Source organism: Callithrix jacchus, chromosome 2 (assembly GCF_049354715.1).
Source record: "Callithrix jacchus isolate 240 chromosome 2, calJac240_pri, whole genome shotgun sequence".
NCBI classification, from domain to species: Eukaryota; Metazoa; Chordata; class Mammalia; order Primates; family Cebidae; genus Callithrix; species Callithrix jacchus.
In genome coordinates, this window is record NC_133503.1 from 95,745,864 (window position 1) to 95,767,772 (window position 21,909).

Sequence of the window (21,909 nt, forward strand, 5' to 3'; positions counted from 1 at the left end):
ATTTTTTTTAGAAAGCTGCAGAGTAGAAGGCAAGGTGATAAAAATGGAAACCTTTCCTATTTGCTTTAGAATATACGTGGGAGAAACATTCCCTACAACTTCATTTTCACTATTTTATTCCATTTTATACCAACGATGCTGATTAGCATGAATTTAAAAATATCTTAATACTAATGCAACAGGATATAAAATGAATCTCCTGTCTTGATTTCAGCTGAGACTCCAAGACAACAGAGGGAAAGTAGCCCCATCCTCCAAAGAAAAGCGCTAGATAGTTTCAGCAAGACTTTTAAAAATGGTGGGTAAAGACTTTTATTTGTTTAACTGTTAGTCTAACACCTACCACAAAGGTATAAAGTTAAATTAGGGGGAACACACCCTTAAGTCTAACATATTCTAATACTATTTCTCTAATATATACAAATTAGAGCAAAATTTTAGGTAACCAACTGCCTATTTTAGTTGAGGTTTTATTTATTCATTCAACAAATATGTATTGAGGACTTACTGTGTCTCAGTTCCTACTGTACTTGCTGAGGACACAGCAGTGGTCAGAACAGAAAAAATCTTCATCCTTCAAAGCTTACCTCTGGTGATTGAGAAGGAAAAATTAACAAGATAAATAAATAAAATATTTCTAACGATAGATGTGACAATGGAGAGAAGAAAAATAAAACCAAGAAGAATAATACAAGGTGTGTATGTTGGAGGTGTATACCAATTTATATAATGTGGACAGGAAAGAAAGGTCACATTGGCTGGAGAAATGTGACAGAAGACCAGAAAGAAATGAGAAAGCAAGCAATGCAAATTTCTTAGACAAAGACCTAGAGAACAGAGAAGACAGCAATTGCGCCATCCTGAGGCAAAACTGTCTTCCAAAGACCCGGGAGAAGGCTGCCTAGACTGGAGCAGACAAGGGAGAGAGTAACAAGAGATGAGGTCAGACAGGTAACCTGGTCGGGAGGGAAGTTAACAGAGGTGATAGCTTCTACTTGTTATAATTTTGATTCTCCAAAGGCAACACACAATGCCCCTTACTTCACCCACAGGAAATCCCAGGGGACAGATCATGGTTTTTGAGGCTGCAGTTTCTACTTATATCCTCCAAGGTCCATACAGTGTCCCTTACCTCACTGCCTGCAGTGAATTCCAGTTTTGCAAACACCCATGGCATTAGTTTTGTGATTTTTCCTTTCTAGGTCTCTGAGGAAAAGTAGCAAATATTCAATAATTATTTGTGATTTGGAGAAAGAGCTTGTTTTATAAAGAGTTACCCGAAGGTTCTTTACTTTTTCTTTTATTTGAATGTCCAAAACCTTTTTGAAGTTATTCCTTTGACAATTTCAATCCATTTACCATCCTACCTCAATCATGCCTTTATGATGGTAAACAACTTGGCTGAACAAACTAGCAGAAAATAAAGGAATTCAATGAAAACTATACCCAAATATATATATTATAAACTGTAACAAACATGAGGTATTTATGACACTTTAATTACTGAGAATTCGTTTTTTCTCTATAAGAGAACATTCTTGTCACAAAAATTTGGGAAGGAAAGAAGGCAGTAAGGATCAGACATGTTGAAAAAGCAGCTGTGTAACTGACAAGACCTGGGTTAGCCCATGATTCCAATTAGTAAGAGCAAGGGAAAGAGCATCAAGAACCCAGATGGCTGCACAGGGGGTCCCCAAGGGGACAAAGTTTCACAGGCACATATTTTAAAAAGGATAGGAGCATACAATCTAAGAGAAATAAAACAGACTGACATGAATCTAGAAGATCAAAGTAAAAAATGGGCTGAGGCTTATGAGAAATGCTGAAGGCAACAAAAGGGACCTTTTCATTTGATCTGACAAAAAAAAAAAAACATTAAACATGTACCTCTTAGAGTATTAGAACTCAAAGTAAGTGATGTTATACTAAGGATGCACCTGCTTGGTTTGAATAGCCGCAAACCTCCAAACACAGAGAAAAAAGTAGATACAATAAGCAGCAAATGTGAGTAAATAATCTGTAATAACTGTTTGAAAAATTATAGTCAATCAGAGATATAAGATATCTTACAAAAGAAAACAGTGCCTCAGCAAGAGTGGTGCCTGGTGCACTGATAATATGGATTCATCCTTGTGTCACATTATTCATTTTCTACCATCCTTATACACCGTCTCTCACATTGTCATCTGTCACACATAAGTCTGCTCTGGAATGGATACACATGTCATTATCTAAAACCTCTTGGTTTCGAGTTACAAAAAATGTGGAATCTCTGTGTTCCTAACTACATAATGCAGATATTTTAAAATATAGCATGTTCTTCTTCTACTTACAAGAATTTGCTTTCCTCCAGTTTTTAGATAAATAAGAACTTCCCATCCCAGGAGTGATTTCTCTTCTCTGTCTGCAGCCGAGCAGGCTTCTCTTCCATGTGTCTCCTCCTCTCTCTATCCCTCATCTTCTTCCTCTTTTGTTTTCTCTTTCTGCTGAGAAGTAGGGTGCTTCACATTCCTCTCCTTTTTTTGTTGGGGAGAATTAATTCCAGCTTTGAGTCCAAGCTCAAAACAAATTATCCAATGGGCAGCACAGAGAGCATCTTATTTCCTGAGTACCACTAATAAGTATCCTACCCAACGAGGCCATCACTAGAAAGTGAGGGGCACTTGGCAATTAATTTTGCAGGGCCTTGTCTAATACTAGCAGTTTGATCTTTAAAATGTAATATGAATTCATGGGCTCATATAAAGTATAGTGATTTTTCAATGAAAGGACAGAATAATGAGTAGAAAAGAGATACATACTGGTTTCTTTTTTTTTTTTTCTGGAGACAGAGTCTCGCTCTGTTGCCCAGACTGGAGTGCAATGGTGCAATACTGGCTCACTGCAACCTCTGCCTCCCAGGTTCAATCAATTTTACTGGCTCAGCCTCCCAAGTAGCTGGCATTACAGACACACACTACCAAGCTGGGCTAATTTTTGTATTTTAGGAGAGCAGGGTTTCACCATGTTGGCCAGGCTGATCTCAAACACCTGAACTCAGGTGATCCACCTGCCTCAGCCTCCCAAAGTGCTGGGATTACAGGCGTTGGCCACTGCACCTGGCTGGTTTCTTTTCCAATCAGTGCATATGAAGCTTTCTTTTAGTGTTCAAGCACCATCTCTTCCTGTCCAGGTACAGGAATCATCAGTTCATATTCTTTACTGTCATCTGTAACATTGTTGGCTCTTTCATACTGCCATGGCCCTTCAGAAATGTTCAGATTTCTAAAACAATAGGCCTGCTTGCCTCTTTAGTTCCCTAACTCCATTTATGTAATGCTGATTACATTATTGCTCCTGACACCACATCATTGATTGTGCTGCCTATAAATACTGGATTCTAACGACCCTCACAAAAGTTATTGTGCTTCATTGACAATGCCTACAAATGCAGGTATCACTCAGAGGATGCACAAAAATGTAAATAACTTGTTTTTTGATTGTGTTAATTTACTCTTCAAAATTGTATGGTATAAAAGAAAACAACACATCCTCCAATCCCTTGTCTTCTTTAAACTCTTAAGAATATAATCTTGTCATTCTTTGAGTGTGGTCCTTTTCAATATTGATCATACTGTTGCCTTCCACACACAGCCACCCAGGTCAGAGTAAAAGGAGTGTTTCCATTGGGGCAAGAAACATCTCTCACTTATCCAACATACTTTAAGAACAAGCTGGGAGAGCATGATGTCACCACATCAATCAGAGGCAAGAGAGGACATCAGTTGGGAAGGCCAGTGGCACTGCAGAGCCACAGTCTGAAAATGCTTATCAGAAAAAGAGGTGCAGCCACTCCCAGGGGTGGCCTAACACGTAGAATGGAAACTATGGAGGGGATGGGGCAACTTTCCTTATTGTCAGCAGCGGGGGGGCTTATAGGTAAAGGACATCTGTCTCCAATCTTGCTGCCTTCTGTATTGCAGACCAAAGATGACTCTGCAGGTCACAACAGGGGTAAGCAAGAGCCAATACATGGGTCCATATACATGGCTCAGGTCCAAGGGATAGTAGTTTACCAGGAGTACTCCAGGACTCTGAACTCATCCTGTGTACATATGTGAGAGTTGATCACATCAATCACATGTGCACCATGCTGGTAGCCCAGTCTTGTGTAAGCTCACAAAGGAAATAACATGGGCTTGCAGGAGTGATCAGCTTACCAAACTACTCTTCGAAACCAGAGTCTTGCCATTTGAGTCCAGCCATGGAACCCTGGGATGCTCCCACAGGTGCAAATTCCACAGGTCCTCAGGATATCTGGTTAATCTGTCATGTGTGATGAAGAGCTCCAAATACCTCCAAAAGAAAAAAATGAGACTGAGGTCCATGCATGTTCCAACCCAGACTCAGGGCACCCTGACTAGATGGCACTACTAACCCCGGGACCATTCCAGGCATCATAGGGAAATTCAGAACATTTCAAAGAAGACATAGTCAAGGCACAAGACATCCCAATTTATAAGGCCTAGGACAGAGGCCCCATTTGCCCAGGCCTAAGGGAAGTACTGCTCCCTAGACACAGCAGCTCATGTTTTCAAGTATGCCATGCTCAGAATCATACAGCATATGCATACTTATAAAATATATCTCCTAGTTTACATAGTGGAACTAAGTGTCAGTATTTTTTGACACTCCACAAAATGGCAAAGTGTTCCACAATCTGAATAAATAGAAAAACATTATTTGGCCTAATTACTTGCTTTATTATTGATGATACCGAAGCCTAGATAGGTATCAATCACTTATCATTTCACCTCCCCCTCTTCCACTGCTTACGCTTTGCCACTCATCAGGTTTCCAAAGTATAAATTGGTCTCCCCCTCTGTGTCTAGTGCAATGGTTTTGATTTTCTCAGCACAGTACAAGATATTGCTCACCACTGGTGCTTAATCAGTACTTTGTGAACAAACGACTCAGATTTCCACAACATGGATGGCGAGGGAGTTCATTTAGCTTAGTTGAACACCACATAGGGTGATGAGGTGATGATACAGCAGAAGTTTATTACATTACAAACATGACAAAACAGGTTTCAGAACCAGAGAAACATGAAATAAGATCCTCATTGCTGACCCCAGTGATGGGATAAACAAATTGGCAGCTGTAATCACTCCAATGTAATCCTATTAATCAGCAGTCCCAGAATAAAGTAGGAGACAATCAGGATAACTACAGCAGTGCTAAATTAACTTCCTCCACTGCCACACAGGAGGAAATGATTCATCATATGGAAGCTAAAGCTCATTTTTCACATGAAAAATGAACTTAAGTATAATTTAATGAAACCACAGAAAACAGGTACATTTCCAAAATGTTTACGGCTTTATTCTTAAAAAAAAAAAAAAAAAAAAAAGTCAAGAGCTCCCTGGATAAATGATGATCAAAGAGTACAGCACTGCCCTTGTTGACCTTCCCTGGTGTAGATTTCTTATATGACCTTTACTGAGTAAATAATAACTTTGCACATGCCCTCATGCTGTGTTTCTTTTCGCTCTTGGTGACTTTCCATCTCCTAATGGCATGATACTGATGATTTCCAGCATCTCAATTGTCCCCAAAACCTGTGCCAGACACCAAGACATAGGAAACCTGCCTCAGTCCCTCTTGATCAGCATAGCCAGGCAGATAGTCAGAACCTTTGGGCTATAGTCACTTTGCTTAGTGATGAAGGCTTTTCTGGAGCTCTACAGATTTTGAAAGTATCGTATGCTATTCTGAAAGACCACAGCAAGTAGAAAGGACTGAGGCCCACAATGAGGGTTTCTTAGGACACATGGATCTTAAACAGAGACTTGAAGAAAAGGGAGGATGTGATCGGACAGAAGGAAGAAGGGATGCTTCCAATAAGAGGAATTTAAATGTTCAGCGTATAGAGAAGAGAACTTCACAGAAAATAGAAGGGGCCCGGGAGATGAGCAGCCCACCTCTATTAAATGATGTGCCAAATAATGGTGGTTAAAAATAACATTGGCTAGATATGCTGAGGGCAGATTAGAAAACTGGTCTGCATAAATGTATGCTCTTTAATTGGAAAAAGAATTAAAGCACAAAAAAGCTTCTTATCTAAAGGTAGCCAATGGAAAATACTTATAAATTAGACAATTCACAATATTTCCCTAATTTATCAGACTTTTGTGTATCTAAATATGATTTGGTTGTGTGAACATGCTCTCCCTCTATGAGACTCTTTAACAATGGAGTGAAAAGCAGTGGTGAGAACACTCAGTAGTCTTGCAAGGTCAGAACTCTAAGCTCCAGAACTTGCTCCTGGGCCAACCCACTGGATTGCTCTGGCTGAATCTGGAAACACCTCTAACCAAACTTACAAAGGAATAAACTGATTCTACGGGCAACACTCCTTCTGTAAAATTTACTGAGCATTTAATGTACTGCATGTTTAGGCATCAACACCTTTGGAGGTTTTGCTCATTTCTCATTGTATCTACCACCCATGAGATTGGCATTATCCTCCTCCTCTTCTATATGAAGAAATTAAGGCACTGGGATTATGTCCATGGTCTGTCAGCCTCCATGGTCTACAGCCTCATCCTCTCCATCATCCTGACTCCATCTTGTCTCTGGATATGCCACCTTCTTCAGTTGTTCCTGAATATGGAAAAGTGAGAAGGACACCCCGAGCTGTGCCCTGGAGAATGTGGTTTTGGTTTTGCTTAACAGATCACAGGCATCCAGTGCATTTATGTCTGATGGTTAATTTTATGTGTCAATCTGACTGGCCACAGGATGCCCAGAATAAACATTTCTAGATGCATCTGTGAGGGTGTTTCTGACTGAGATCCACATGCAAATCAGCATGTGGATTTGATAAGACAGCCTGCCCTCCCCATATGGGTGGGCATCATTCAGTCACTGAGGGCTTGAACCAAAGCCAGAGGAAGGAGGCATCTGTCACCTCTTATTTTTTCTGCCTCACTGGTGAGCTGAGACAACTCAGCTCATCTTCTCCTACCCTTGGACTAGGATTTACAACTGTGGTTCCAGGCCTTCAGACTCATACTAAATTACATCATTGGCTTTACCGGTTCTCCAACCTGCAGACTGTACATTGCAGGACTTCTCGGCCTGCATAATTGGAATGAGCCAACTCCTCACAATAAATCTCTTTTTCTCGTGAGTTAGTGAGTGAGAGACTGTGTGTGTGTGTGTGTGTGTGTGTGTGTGTGTGTGTGTGTGCCTGCTGATGTATTGATATTACTGAGGTTTTTCTGGGGAATGAGATGAAAATGAATTTCAAATGTTTCAACAATATGGCACTGTGGCTCCCGGAAATTGTGAGTTCAATACTTGCTTTTTCACTAAACTAGGGAAATGCTATAAAGGTAACCCTTTTTTTATAGCTCTACACTTCTGTAACTATACAACTGTGCTAAGTTATTACTGCAGGGCAGCTCTATATGGCACAAACTCTTGGTGACAGCAAGGGCAGCCTTTCCTCCTCTTTGTAGCTATATCTGATGTACTCCAGCCTCTGCCCCTTATGAACTTTGTGATATCTGGCAAATCAGTTCACCTCCCTGAGCTTCTTTCCTCTGCACTGAAATGAGAATGATAACAGCACTTACCTATAGGGCTAAATGAAGGAGAAGGTATAACTCAGAGGTAGAGCCCTGGACTGCAGATCAAGAGATTAAAGGCCGGGCACGGTGGCTCAAGCCTGTAATCCCAGCACTTTGGGAGGCCGCGGTGGGTGGATCACGAGGTCAAGAGATCGAGACCATCCTGGTCAACATGGTGAAACCCCATCTCTACTAAAAATACAAAAAAATTAGCTGGGCGTGGTGGCCCGTGCTTCTAATCCCAGCTACTCGGGAGGCTGAGGCAGGAGAATTGCCTGAACCCAGGAGGCGGAGGTAGCAGTGAGCCAAGATTGCGCCATTGCACTCACGCCCGGGTAACAAGAGCGAAACTCCGTCTCAAAAAAAAAAAAAAAAGAGATTAAATGAGATAATACATGTCAAATATGTGGCACAGTGCCTTGCGTGACATGAGGGCTCAAGGACTACTATTACTGTTAATATTCTAAGTTCTGTATTGGGTCACGCAGTTCTTCCCACTGAAAGCTTTTCCGCCTCTCCTCAATGACCTCCCTCTCAATGCTCCTACTCCTTTCTAAACAAGTCCAATCTTATTTCCTCCTGGCCTCTTGGGCTGTCTCTCTTCTGGATGCCTGGGTCCACATCTACATACAAACAATCCATGGCTTGAGTAAGTCACTGCTCTCCAATCATTGCAAAGGCAGATTGTTACCACCCTACATTTTGTCACTGCTGAGGAAACAGAGGCCCATGCACTGGTGCTGACTACTACCAGGTGGCCTCTCAGACAGGACTCCTGTCAGGGAATACGCTGTGGCATCCACTATGTTTACTAGGAAAAGGAAGGGTGAGGCACTCAGAGGGTTACCAGAGTGGTTGGAGTGGGAGAGGTAGGAGAATGAACACTGAACATGATCCTGTCTGCCCTCTGTAAGCCTACGTGAAAAGAACTGAGGTTCTCAGAATGGCCATACTCAATGCAGGTACAAGAGTGGTGAGGTTAGAAAACTCCAGCAGGATCCTAGGTCTGTGTCTATTTGGCTATTCATAAGCAAGCTCAGGCGATATGCTTAGTCACGTCCTGATCTCTCCTGTAAAAATTAAGTCAAAATTTAAATTTCCCTCTTGGCTCTCTGCTTATATTTTCTACTCACATTGTTTCTGTGGCTAAATGTCTTCCACTGTGAAGGTCACAGAGCCTTCCTAGCCTTCTTACAAGGAGAGAAGGCCATAAATGACTATTATCAAACAAGACCTTTCTGACTCCCTCCCTCCATGGCTTTTTATACTCATGGAAGCAGATGGTAATATTATGATGAATAGAAATGAGTAATTGTCCAGGGAAGCAAAAGATGAAGACATGTCCTCATCCCTAATATCCAATAATTCTTTAAAGAGCATAAACAATTTGAAAGCTGTTAAAAACCAAGGTCTCCCACAACTTGCTAGACAATCAAAACTGGATGAAGGCCAAGTAGAAATTTACCAAACCAAAATACCTACAGGAAATGCCACCTGTAGGTTGAATTACTAAATACTGTTGTACCCTTTGAAGTGAGCCACAAAACACATTTGTAATCATTAGCAATAGATGCATGAAGTAATGGATGTCACTATACTGCCTCCTGAAGCATTTTAAGTGGGTAAACAGCCACCCTCTTATGTCATGATTTCACAGTTCATTAGAAAGAATTCTTTTGTTCATGTATTATATACATGAGGCAGTATCACCCTAATCCTGATCAAATGATCACAAAATCAATGTTAATAAAGATCAAGATAATAGTAGTATATTTATCATTTACATTTAAACAGTTTTTCAAAATATTTTAATTCAAATTCTACTATGACCCATGTGATTTGTAACTTTAGTCAGATAATCAAAAAAACTTTCAGTTACCTAAAAATTCTCCCTTTGCCTCTCTGGCTGCAGAGAACCTCCTTTGTTTTGTTTTCCTGACATTCATTCTCCCCTCCTCTGGCAATGACCCTCTGGTTTTCCCATGGGGATCTACCTCTCCCTCACTCTCTCTCTTTTTATGACTTACAGAGGTCTGACTTTCCACTTGGCTCCAGGGTAAGCATTCCACCACCACTTCACCTGGAATGAACAAGAGCCCAGCAGACTCTTATGTCTTCTGCTCACTAAACTCTGCTTCCTTCCCTCTCATTCTCTATGGATCTGCATTCTCCCTCCTTTATCCACGGGGCAGAAATTTTTATTCACAGCTCCTATTTTGTTGTTACAATCCCATTCTCATCTAAATGTATGCCAGTTGTCTTTGCATCCTGATTCCAAAAGCCCAAAAAGAAATTCCTACCAGCATATATGTATATAACAAGAAACCAAGGAGTTATCACCAAGAGTACACATGGGGCTTATATTAGTACAAAGCTGGGTGGCTCATTCCTCACAAATCTGGGATTGAACACCAAAAGAAAGGGCAGGCTCTTTAGCTGAATGATACCCTAAAACATGTCTACCACAACTTCCTTCTTTCCTTTTAATCTTACCTTTTTTTCCCTGAGTAAACCAACACTTCCCAAATCACCCAGAATGACAATTTCTCAATTGCAGACAGCCTACCAGTATTCAAACAAAGTGTCAAATCTTTGGAAGTCTGGGTACCAACTGCTGGTAGAAAGAGAATCTGACATTTCCCTATCATCATTGGCATTCACGTCACCTTCTTTTATGAAAGATGATGAAAGTTACCCAAGTGATTAAGTAGGATTTTTATGAGACTAAATCATCAGCCTTATATAATCAAATACCATTATACAAGGTTTCCAGTAGTTAACCCACAGCATAGAATGTTAATTTGTTGTCTTTAAAACTTGCACAATGCTAGCTACGATTTGAGGAACAGTAAAAGCATTTTACAGGTGACAAATGGTTGGTATTTATTACAATACTTACAAAGCAAGTTAATAAGAAAAAAATGCATAAATTAGAAAAGTTTGATGTTCCCTGGAACATCTAAATTATTGTCAACATTTTGCTGCTTGTAAGCTCATTTTTAATAAAATCAATCATATGGAATAATCACAAGGCTTACTGAACTCAATGAAAGCCTGACATCTCACTAAATTCATTCTGAGCAAACAGATTCGCAGAATAAAGAGAATTAGAACTTCACCATGTCACCACAGCAATTCTATTAGTTCATAGGTATGCAGGCAGACATCAAATTATTTTTACATTTTATGCATCCCACCAACTAATATTGTGAAAGGAAAAGAAAGTATTTCATGACATAATTTGGCAAACACCTCCTCAGAAATCACAGAATTGAACTAATAGTCTAGGCCATGTTGTTAATCCTGTGTTACGGTGTGAAACATTTTGATTGCCTAAAATTGTCATGCAATGATCTTTTTTGATTTCCTCTTCCTAGTTAGATTACCAGCTACACAAGAGCCTAATGCTTGCCAGGAGTGGACACTCAGTGAATGCTGGTTAGATGATTGACTAGAAAGCCACCAACACCGAGGTGCTAACTGAAAACAAATAGATTATCAAGGAATAATCCAGTTTCCAGTCCCAGAATAAATTACACAATCACTCCATTTTATTCATAGTCCGTGAGAGGAGCCGTGTTTTGATTTATTTTCTCAGCTGCAACCCTAGAACCTTTAACAGTACCTGGAACAAACTAAAGACTGGAAAAGCTCACACCTGTAATTCCAGCACTTTGGGAAGCTAAGGTGAGAGGATCACTTGAGCCCAGAAGTTCAAAGCTAACCTGGGCAACATAGCGAGACCTCATCTCCACAAAAAAAATAAAAACAAATTTAAAACTTAGCTAGGCATAGTGGTACATGCCTATTGTCCTAGCTACTCAGGAAGCTGAAGCAAGAGGATCACTTAGGCCCAAGAATTCATGGTTACAGTGAGCTATAATTGTACTGCACTACAGCCTGGAAAACAGAGTGAGACCTGTCTCTAAAAAAATGTTTTTGATGAGTAAATAAATTCCACCAGTGCAGTCCAGGACGAAAAATGAGGTCCTGCATCAATTTAACATTTCACACATGGAAATGTCCTTCTATATATCCACTTCTAATCTAAGTAATTAATAGAAAAACCAGAAGAATCAAAATATACATTGAAAGTTTGGAAAAGAGACTTACAAGAAAAGGGACAGCTGGCTAGAGTTGTTTATCCTGTAGGTTATCGCTAACAGAAGGTGATCAAAATGTCACCCCAAAATATGCTACTCCAAAATGTCATTTTGACATAAGGATTACTTTGAACGGAAGGAAAATGAGATTTAACAGAAGTTGCCAGGACTTCCTTTATCTGACCAAAAACAGAAACTCCTGAGCAATGAGGACTGCCATGATTCCCTCCACCAAGGAAGTTTGTGGCCACGAAGAAGACAGAAAGACAACTAGATGAATCTGAACAACCCAGCCTCACTAAGAGAACCCTGATCTTCCACTAGTTTCTCCCATTATCTATCTTCCTACCATTTACCACTCCTAGCAGCTAAAAAACCTTTCTTTGCCTTGTCACATTTCCAGAATTTATCACTCTTTGTTAAAAATGGTACATAAATTCTCAGGCCCATCCACTTCTTTGAAGCTTCACTTCTTTTCTAGGAAGGCCCCTGTGTTAAGAAAAGTTAACATCAGATGAAATTTGTTTTCCTTTACTCCTGTTAATATGTCTTTTCTCAGTCTATTTTACAGGGCCCCAGCCAAGGAACCTAAGAGGGTAGAGCAAAAAGTTTTTCTCCTCCCCAAAGTTACCTTTGACTTTTTCTTCTCCACATTAAATATGTAATTACATACTGCTCCTTTGCTTAGTGATTTTAACAGGCTGAGATCTGACTTCATGACAATTACATGAAAAATTATTTTATGAAAGATTCTAAACAGCTGCCAGTCATTCTGAGTAAGAATAAATATCCTTAAACCGTAGGAAGAGACTTTGATTCAACATGGGAAAGAACTCCAGACTCATTTGACATTGAAGATTTCCCAAATAAGAGAGGTAAAATGGTTTTATATTTAGAGATCTTTAAGGCAGAGAAAAAAAATTTGAGGTTTTAAAAAATCCTTTAAGGAGCATGGCCTCCAATGGTTTCATGAGGTTCCTATCTTAATCACTAGCCATCCTTAGTAAATGCATTCCTCTCTCAGTATTTGAAGTCAAAACACGAAGCAATTCAGACTCTGGCTATTTGATTAAATTAGTTTCTGCCTTTCAAGTTTTCAAATATAAAAATTATCCAATAAGAGGAATTATTTTCTCTGAACTGAGAGGATGGAAAAAGATCCCATTACCATGTAGAGACATAACACATTTTCATGTAATATGCCCTCACTCTCATGTGCATAACTGGTGCTATTCATCTTTTTTGAAATTATTTTAATTCTCTCTGGAAAATAAAATACAATTTAATATAGATAGCTCCTGTTTCTCCACCCACATACTTATTTGCATTTTCAGCTTTTAATCAGGTTTGCAATAAAAAAGACACTCTTTAAATTTACAGACCTTTGAGACTAACCACTTTATTCAGTTTATATACTTACTAGATATCCCCCAAAAATCTCTCAGGCCCAGAGTCACCGTAAATGATTGGTGAAAAAAATCAAATTGAATCAATGTGTTTTTGGAAAAGCTCATGTGACTCAGAAGCCTTTTTAAGGTATATGTGGCATTTTTGTCCATTTATTTCTCTTTGTTATTTCCTTTTATTTCTCATTTTATGTTCTTCCCTGGGTGATGTCATCATGCCCAGGAATTGCTAACTATTATCAGAGCTGCCTATGGCCCAAACTTTTACTCTGAATTCTAGACCCACCTAGCAACTGCCCAACTAACATTCTCTTTTTAACACTGCAAACAACTCTCAAAATCAACAGATCCAAACTAAACTCATGATGTTCTCCTAAATTATCTTCCCCAAAAATACATCAGCCTCTTCTAGTGTTAGCGGTCCCAGCGGCTAGGGCTACCATCACTCAGTTGTACAAGCACCACTGCATTAAAGTCTGCTGATTTTTACCTCTTAAAGTAACTTTAAAATCTATTTATTTCCTGCATTTTTAGGAGCACCACACTAGTCCAGGCTACATTATATTTTACTGCAGTATCTATCCTACAAATCTTCCTGCTCATTCTTGCTCCTCTTCAACCCATTCTTGACCATGCAGCCAAGTGATCTTTTAAAACCCAAAAATGCTCCCCTCCTTACTGATAAAGTTGAAAAACAATAAAATCTTTAACTCAGCATAAAAGAGTACTCATGACCCAGTCCATTCTTCTATGATGACCTGTAACTAGGATGTCCTATGTCCTAGGATGCTCCTTTGTCCTAATTAAAGTTACAACTTTACCATATGTGTGTAAATCACTGCTAAGTCTGAAGCCTCATTAGAATAAAAGACCTTGAGGGTAGAAATAATGTGCATTTTTTAAATTCTAATTTTATTCCAGCACTAGTACAGTTCATAGCACCAGTAGCTTCTCAACCATCATCCAACAAATGAATGGACAGGGGTCCTTTTATTGAAAGATAAGTAGCTATTTATAGATATGATTTCAGAAAGACATAGACACAGCATGCCACTTTCCCATGCAACTCTTCTACCTATCCCAGAATATTCAAAATCCCAAGATAAGGCATTGGCATTTTATTCTACTACTAGAAAGAAGTTTAAAATAGAAATGTCCTTGAGAGCCAGATTATTTAGGCAATGGAGATGGTGTTTCCAAAAAAGAGGGTAAAAAAAGAAAGCAAAAGTAAGGTTACTTTTATTTCCAGCCTCCAAGGCCTTGGAGGAGTCCCGTGATGATCAATTCTATAAGATTTTTGGGTTCTAGGACTCTCTCCCCCACATAGTTGCAGATTTAATTCTATTCTCTAAAGTCAATTCTGTCTGAAGGCAAGAGAAATTTCTGAATTTAAGAACCCCTCATTCTCCAGGATTCACCTGAGCTGGTCTTCACCTGGTACCTTCGTCCTGAGAGCTATGTTTCTTATCTCTAAGCCTACTCCTAAAACTTTTGCATTAGTTCTGATAATTTACACATGATGTCTTAGACCCATTTCCTTATATTGCTATTATGTCCAGTATTGACTCCTTACTTGTCTTAGTCTCTCTTGTGCTGCTACAACAAAATATCTCAGACTGGGTAATTTATAAAGAATAGACATTTTTCTCTCAAAGTTCCTGAGGCTGAAAAGTCTGAGATCAAGGCACCAGCAGGTTTGGTTGTTTAGAGAGGGCTGCATCCATTAGAGGGGAGTAACATTATGCCCTCACATGGAGGAAGAGCAAGAGACAAATGCTTTGTGAAGCCTCTTTTATAACAGTCTCAATCCCATTCACCAGGAGAGAAGCCCTCATATACTAATCACCTCCTAACATCCCACCTCTTACTACTATCACCTTGGCAACATCTGAGATTTGGAGGGGTCACTTTTAAATCATAGCGCTACCCATATTCTTGCAAGTCCCTCCCAAGAATTGGAATACTGCCAGAAAATCCCCATGCCTTGACAGAGACATGCTACCTGCTAACACATCCCCAGATGGTGAACATGAGATGCCTCATGTGCCAGGAGGCATAGTTGGTGCCCTGTTTCTGTTGGGACATTAAGGAGGCACAGTTTGGAATCCCTTGTTGGACTGTACTCGGACTTTTTCCACATGAAGGAACACATCTAACTACAAACCCTGAGTTCTCCCAACATGTCCCACCCTATTACATTTTATTTGGTCATATTAGGTTGTGTCATTACTCTCCAGAGTGTTATGGCTAAGACACAAAAAAAGGACATTTCTGACAAAGGGCTCTAAAATTATCCCCGAAACTAGTTGAGGTGGATAAACGCTAAGATGGCCCCAATTATCCCTACCTCCTGCTATTCATACCCTTGTACAATCCCCTCTCCTGGAGTGTTGACAGAACCTGTAACTTGCTTCTAACCAAGAGCAAGAGGCAAAATTGTTAAGAAATTACTTCCTTGAGTACATTACATAAGATGGTAACTTCTACCCTGCTACCAGATGTTAACTACTCATTCTCTCCATTGCTGGCTTTGGTGAAGTAAGCTGCCCTATAGAGAAAGCTACATGGCAAATAACTCAGAGCAGCTGTCAGACAGTTGCCAGCAAGTAGCTGACACCCTCTAACCAAAAATCCATGGGGAACTGAATTCTGCCAATGACTACAAGCTAGAAAACAGCATTAATTCAAGCATCTGATGAGACTCCGAGCTTGGATGACACCTTGAGACTTCTGAGTGGCCTTAGCTAATCTCCACCGAGATCAGCTTAGCACAGCACCAAACTGGTGAGAACAGAGGGCAACTGCAAGTCTCATAAACTGCTACTGTAAATGTAAAATAAATAAACCATTCTGGAAAACTCTTTGGCAAATTCAAATGTACATCTATCTTATATCTAATAGTTCCACTTCTATTTACCCAGAGAAAGTAATATATCTACAAAATGGCTTTTATACAATTTCTGATTGCAGCTTTAACCACAAAAACCCCAAACTGAAAACAATCCAACTGTCAACTGATAGCAGAATTGATAAACAAATGTTGTTCTATTCATTCAATGGCATCTTACTCAACAATAAGAAGAAACTACTGATAAGCGTAACACCATGCATGAATCTCAGAGACATTTTGTTGAGGCAAAGTCATTCAAAATCCCCCTCCCAATAAATACGGTCCTATTATTCCTTTTTTATTGAAGTTCAGGAAAAGGAAAAACTAATCTATGAAAGAAGTCAAATGCGTGTTAGAGATTTACTGGAATGGGCATAAGGGAATTTCTTAGTAATGAAAATATTCTAAATCTTTACAGTGTTGTTGAATATGTGGGCAAAACTTACCAAATTATATAAACTTAAGATCTGTATAATTCACTATGCATAAATTTTGCCTCAATTAAAAAAAGACTAGAGACACTGTGAACAATTTTATAAATATAAATTCAACTCTTTAGATAGAATTAACAATGTCTTCCATTTTATGATGAGAAAACAGATTTTCAACAAACTAGAAATAACCTAATAAAGTGAAGATAAAGAACTTTTAAACCTACAACATATATTTTAAAGTGAAATGTAGAAGTCTTTTCCTTTGAGCTTTTTTCTTATCATTACACATGAAATAAGAAGGTCTACTAAAACCAGTTCTATGTGACACTGTCCTGGAGACGCTATCAAAAAAAGAAATAAAGATAGAAAATGGAGATATAGAGCCACCATTAGTTTTAGATAACATAAGATACAAATTAATCTGGAGCAAGGACATTAGATATCCTATCTACTAAAGTTAAAAAATAAAGCTTCAAAACAATACCATTTCTAAAAGATTTGATCAAACACCTTATAGTAAATCCACTGAAAGTAATTCAACCAAGAACACTGCAAAACATTGCCAAGAGAAACTGAAGATATATACAAGTGAAGGTTTATATTATGGTATACCTGAACTGGAAAACTCAATTCATAAAGTTGTCAACTGACTCCAAATTTTATATATATATACATGAAGTCTGTGTTCTCCAGGATTCACCTGAGTTCATCTTCACCTGGTACCATATATATACACACATATGTGTGTGTGTGTGTGTGTGTGTGTGTATACACATACATATGTGTATATGTATACGTGTGTATATATGTATATATATACACACACACATATATACGTATACATGTGTGTGTGTATATATATATGTGTATGTATGTATAAAGTCAATGCAATTCCAATAAAAATTCCAGCTGTTTTGTTTATGGTGAAATCGATGGGCTCATTGTAAAATGCAAATGATGGTTGTGTGAAGTGATGCAGGCCTATAATGCCAACATTTTGCAAGGCTCAGATGGGAAGATCACCTCAGCCAAGGATTTCAAGAACAACCTGGCAACACAGACCTCCTTCTCTACAAAAAACTTAAAAATTAAAATTAGCCAGACGTTGTGGCACATGCCTGTAGTCCCAGCTATTCAGGAGGCTGAGGTGCAAGGGATCACTTGAGCCTATGAGACTGAGGCTGCAGTGAGCCATGATTGTGCCATTGCACTCCAGCCTGTGTAATGGAGTAAGACCCCATCTCAAAAAGAATGCAAATTATAACACAAAGAGTAGACACTAAGAAATACAATCTTAAGGGAGAACAAACTTAGAGGAGTTACATTATCAGATACCAAGTTTATTATAAAAATATAGTAACAAAAACACTATGGTACTGGCATAAGCAGAGACAAATAGACTGCTGGAACATAATAGAGAGTTCTGAAGTAGCCTCAAACATGTATGTTACCTACTTTATAACAAAGATCCTACTACAGTGCAGTGAGAAATAATAGTGTTCTCAATAAATGGTGGTGATTAACTGGATAATCATATGGGAGGAAAAATTTTTTAAACACCTTGACCCTTAGACTTCATGCATAAAAATAAGTTCCAGATGGATTGGCTTAATGTGACTTAAAGACTGAAATGTGAAAGGTAAAATTATAAAGCTTGTAAAAGATTACATAGGAGAATATCTTCATGACCTTGTAACTACCAAAGATTTCTTAACAAGACAGAAATAGCACCAAGCATAAACAAAAAGGTTGATAACTCGGACCTCATTAAAAAGTAAAACTTCTGTTCATAAAAAGTTATTAAGATGTTAAGAAGTCAACCACTGAGTGGCAGAGGTTTCCAATACATATAGCTGATTGAAGACTCCAAGAATATATGAAGTTATTATTCAAATTAATAAGAAAAAGCAGACAATCTAATTTTTAAATGAGTAAAAGTATGCAGCAGGCATTTCACACACATACACGCACACACAAAATCCTGAGGCTTCAGTGAGCCAGGATTGTGCCACTGCACTCCTGCCTGGGTAATGGACTGAGATCCCATCTCAAAAAGAAGGCAAATTATAACACAAAGAGTGGACACTAAGAAATACAATTTTAAAACAGAACAAATTTGGAGGAGTTACACTATCAGATATCAAGCTTATTGTAAAACTATAGAAACCAAAAAAAAAAAAACCTGGAAAGATCCTCAATGTCATTAGTCACCAGGAATATCCAAATTGGAGCAACAATAAAACATGATATTCATCTACCAAAATAGCTTTAAAATAAAAAAACAAGAATAACAATTCCAAGTATTAGTGAGAATACAGAACAACTATAACTCTTATATACTGTTGTGATCTTAAATTAATATAACCACTTTGGAATTAATATAACTACTTTGGAAAACCCTTGGCAATATATACTAAAGCTGTATATGCATAAATCCTATACGCCAGCAATTCCACTTCTAGATATATACACAATAGCAATGAATGCAAATATATAACAAAACATTATACAAGAATGTTTGTTACAGAATGCTTCATAATAGACAAAAATTGAAAACAGTCCATTAACAAACAATAGAATGGGTAAAGTGTAAAATTCAAACAAAGGAATATGCCAGCGAATTAAGATATCAGCTGAAAAAGATTAACAAGTAGACTGTTAATGGTAGAAACAAGATGTGTGGCACATAAATGTTCCTTCAAAATGCTTTCAGTTTACCAAAATATTTAAAATGATTCATTAGTAAAATGTTCAGAGAAAAGGTCATGACTAATAACATGTTGGTTACTACTACTAATATGAGGAATTCAAAAGAAAAACATAAGGTGAATACACTATTACTATAACAAATTAGAAAACTATGTGATAAATAATCTTTTTAACAGAAATAATATGAAATATCTGAGAATAACTATTACAAGAAATGATAATATTGATCAAAATTACAAATTCTGCTTTTAACCAACCCAGACAAACAAACCAGATATATATTATTGCCAGATAAAAATGGCTGAAGACTGAGGACTTACCACAGTCCAGCATTAGACATTCATGAACTTTCCTCAGGACTAACTTTAATTCCTGAAAATTTCATGAACCTAATAAAAGAAGAAAGCAAACATAATCATCCATTAGTGACAAATTACCCTGGTATTTTGGCATCAAAATAATGTGAAATATATTTGATTTTTCAAAATAAAATTATAAGATAATTTGATTATGTGAATGCAGTATGGCATACACATTTTTATAAATGGAAGCAAAGCACATCTTAATGATTTTAGGACTCCCTTAAGATTGGCTCATGTCAATTTATCATTTTATCAATTCAATTTTGTTTGACTTACAGATGACTTGTATTGACTGCTAACAGGAAGAAAACCAGAAGCAAATGAGACTAGTAAACAGGATGCTATCAAAGAAGCTGTTATGCTTTTGCTTTTGGCTTTTTTCAAATGTCTTTGCATTTAGCTTCTGAATATGAAGATATTCTCAAATGAAGATCAAACATCTTCCTACAATCACTGTTCATGTTTCAGTTATTTACATTAATGTGGATCTCAGCAACCAAAACACCTCTGAAAAGATGAACTGTGTGCAAGGCAACAAACAGGCTCTGCCAGGTGTGCAGAGATGACCAGGATTAGTTGCTGCCATCTGAGAACTGCTAAGCTCAAGTCTAGGGTGAGGATTTATCAGAGAAAATACTGTAATAGAGTTTTTGACAGAAAATTTCCCGGTGTATATAATTGTACTTGTGATGAATGAATCTGTTGCAATTTAACACGTTCATTAATGAATCAAGAGAGAAGACAGAGTGGTGACACACTGGGCAAGTCGCTTAACCTCTTGTGGCCTTCAGCTTTTCTTAGTGCCTCTTTGCTCCTGCATACAACTATTTCTACTCCCTAAGCACAATCCTCTCTATCTTGAAGAGCTTGCAGTGAACCCTGGCTAAACATTCTTCCACCATCTCTCTTCCCCTCCTTTCCTCTTGCCAGCCTGCCTTTTTCATTCAGAGCTCAGCAGAGATGTAACTTTTTATTCTCAGAAAATGTGACTCTATCTCTTCATTCTGAGGTAGGTGGCCCCCTCATACTTCCACAGCATCCAGTCATGTTGCCTTTATCACTCTTGTATATTTGCCAATCTGCGTGTACTTTTTCTTCTCTATAATGAGAAGTTTCTATAGGTCTGGAACTTTGTCTTGTTCACTATTTTATATCCAGGAACCAGGTTGTTCCAAACAAATATGCTATACTTGGTGCTTCCAAAATCATAGATGGGATCCTTCTAAAATAGACACCCTAACATCACATTTAAAAGAACTAGAGAAACAAGAGCAAACAAATTCAAAAGCTAGCAGAAGACAAGAAATAACAAAGATCTGACAACAACTGAAGGAAGTAGAGACACGAAAAACTCTTCAAAAAAATCCATGAATCCAGGAGCTGCTTTTTTGAAAAGAGTAACAAAATAGACTGTTACCCAAACTAATAAAGAGGAAAAGAGAGAAGAATTAGATAGACACAATAAAAAAAATGATAAAGGGCATATCAGTACTGATCCCACAGAAATACAAACTACCATCAGAGAATACTATACACACCTCTTTGCAAATAAACTAGAAAATTTAGAAGTAATAGATAAATCCCTAGACACATACACCCTTCCAAGACTAAACCAGGAAGAAGTCAAATCCCTGAATAGACTAATAACAAGTTCTGAAACTCAGGCAGCAATTAATACACTACCAACCACAAAAAGCCCAGGACCAAATGAATTCACAGCCAAATTCTAAAAGATGCAAAAGGAGGAGCTGGTAGCATTCCTTCTAAACCTATTCCAAGCAACAGAAAAAGAGGGACTCCTCCCTAACTCATATTATGAGGCCGGCATCATCGTGATACCAAAATCTGGCAGAGACACAACAAAAGAAGAACATTTCAGGCTAGTATCCCTGATGAACATCGATGTGAAAATCCTCAATAAAATACTGGCAAACTGAATCCAGCAACACATCAAAAAGCTTATCTACCACAATCAAGTCGGCTTCATCCCTGGGGTGCAATACTGGTTCAACACACACAAATCAACAAATGTAATCTGTCACATAAAAAGAACCAACGACAAAAACTACATGATTATCTCAGTAGATGCAGAAAAGGACCTCAATAGAATTCAACACCGCTTCATGCTAAAAACTCTCAATAAACTAGGTATTGATGAAATGTATCTCAAAATAATAAGAGCTATTTATGACACACCCAAGCCAGTATCATATCGAATGGGCAAAAACTAGAAGTATTCACTTTGAAAACTTGCACAAGACAAGGAGGCCCTCTCTCACCACTCCTATTCAACATAGTATTGAAATTCTGGCCAGGGCAATCAGGCAAGAAAAGAAATAAAGAGTATTCAAATAGGAAGAGAGGAAGTAAGATTACCTCTGTTTGCAGA

The 21,909-nt window shown here is 38.2% G+C and overlaps 1 protein-coding gene across 15 annotated transcripts in view; it reads right to left on the reverse strand.

Moving 5' to 3' along the window:
* KCNN2 (potassium calcium-activated channel subfamily N member 2) overlaps positions 1–21,909 on the reverse strand; it is a 459,477-nt gene that overhangs the window by 367,566 nt on the left and 70,002 nt on the right. For 7 of the 15 annotated variants that reach the window (XR_013532555.1, XM_078365845.1, XM_054252039.2 and 4 more), the window contains 2 exons: positions 19,479–19,547; positions 4,200–4,335 (listed from right to left, as the gene is read on the reverse strand). The gene's annotated coding sequence lies outside the window, so the exon portion shown is untranslated. The remainder of the gene's footprint in view (positions 1–4,199; positions 4,336–19,478; positions 19,548–21,909) is intronic. The other 8 variants (XM_078365848.1, XM_078365846.1, XM_054252043.2 and 5 more) reach the window with 2 other exon arrangements.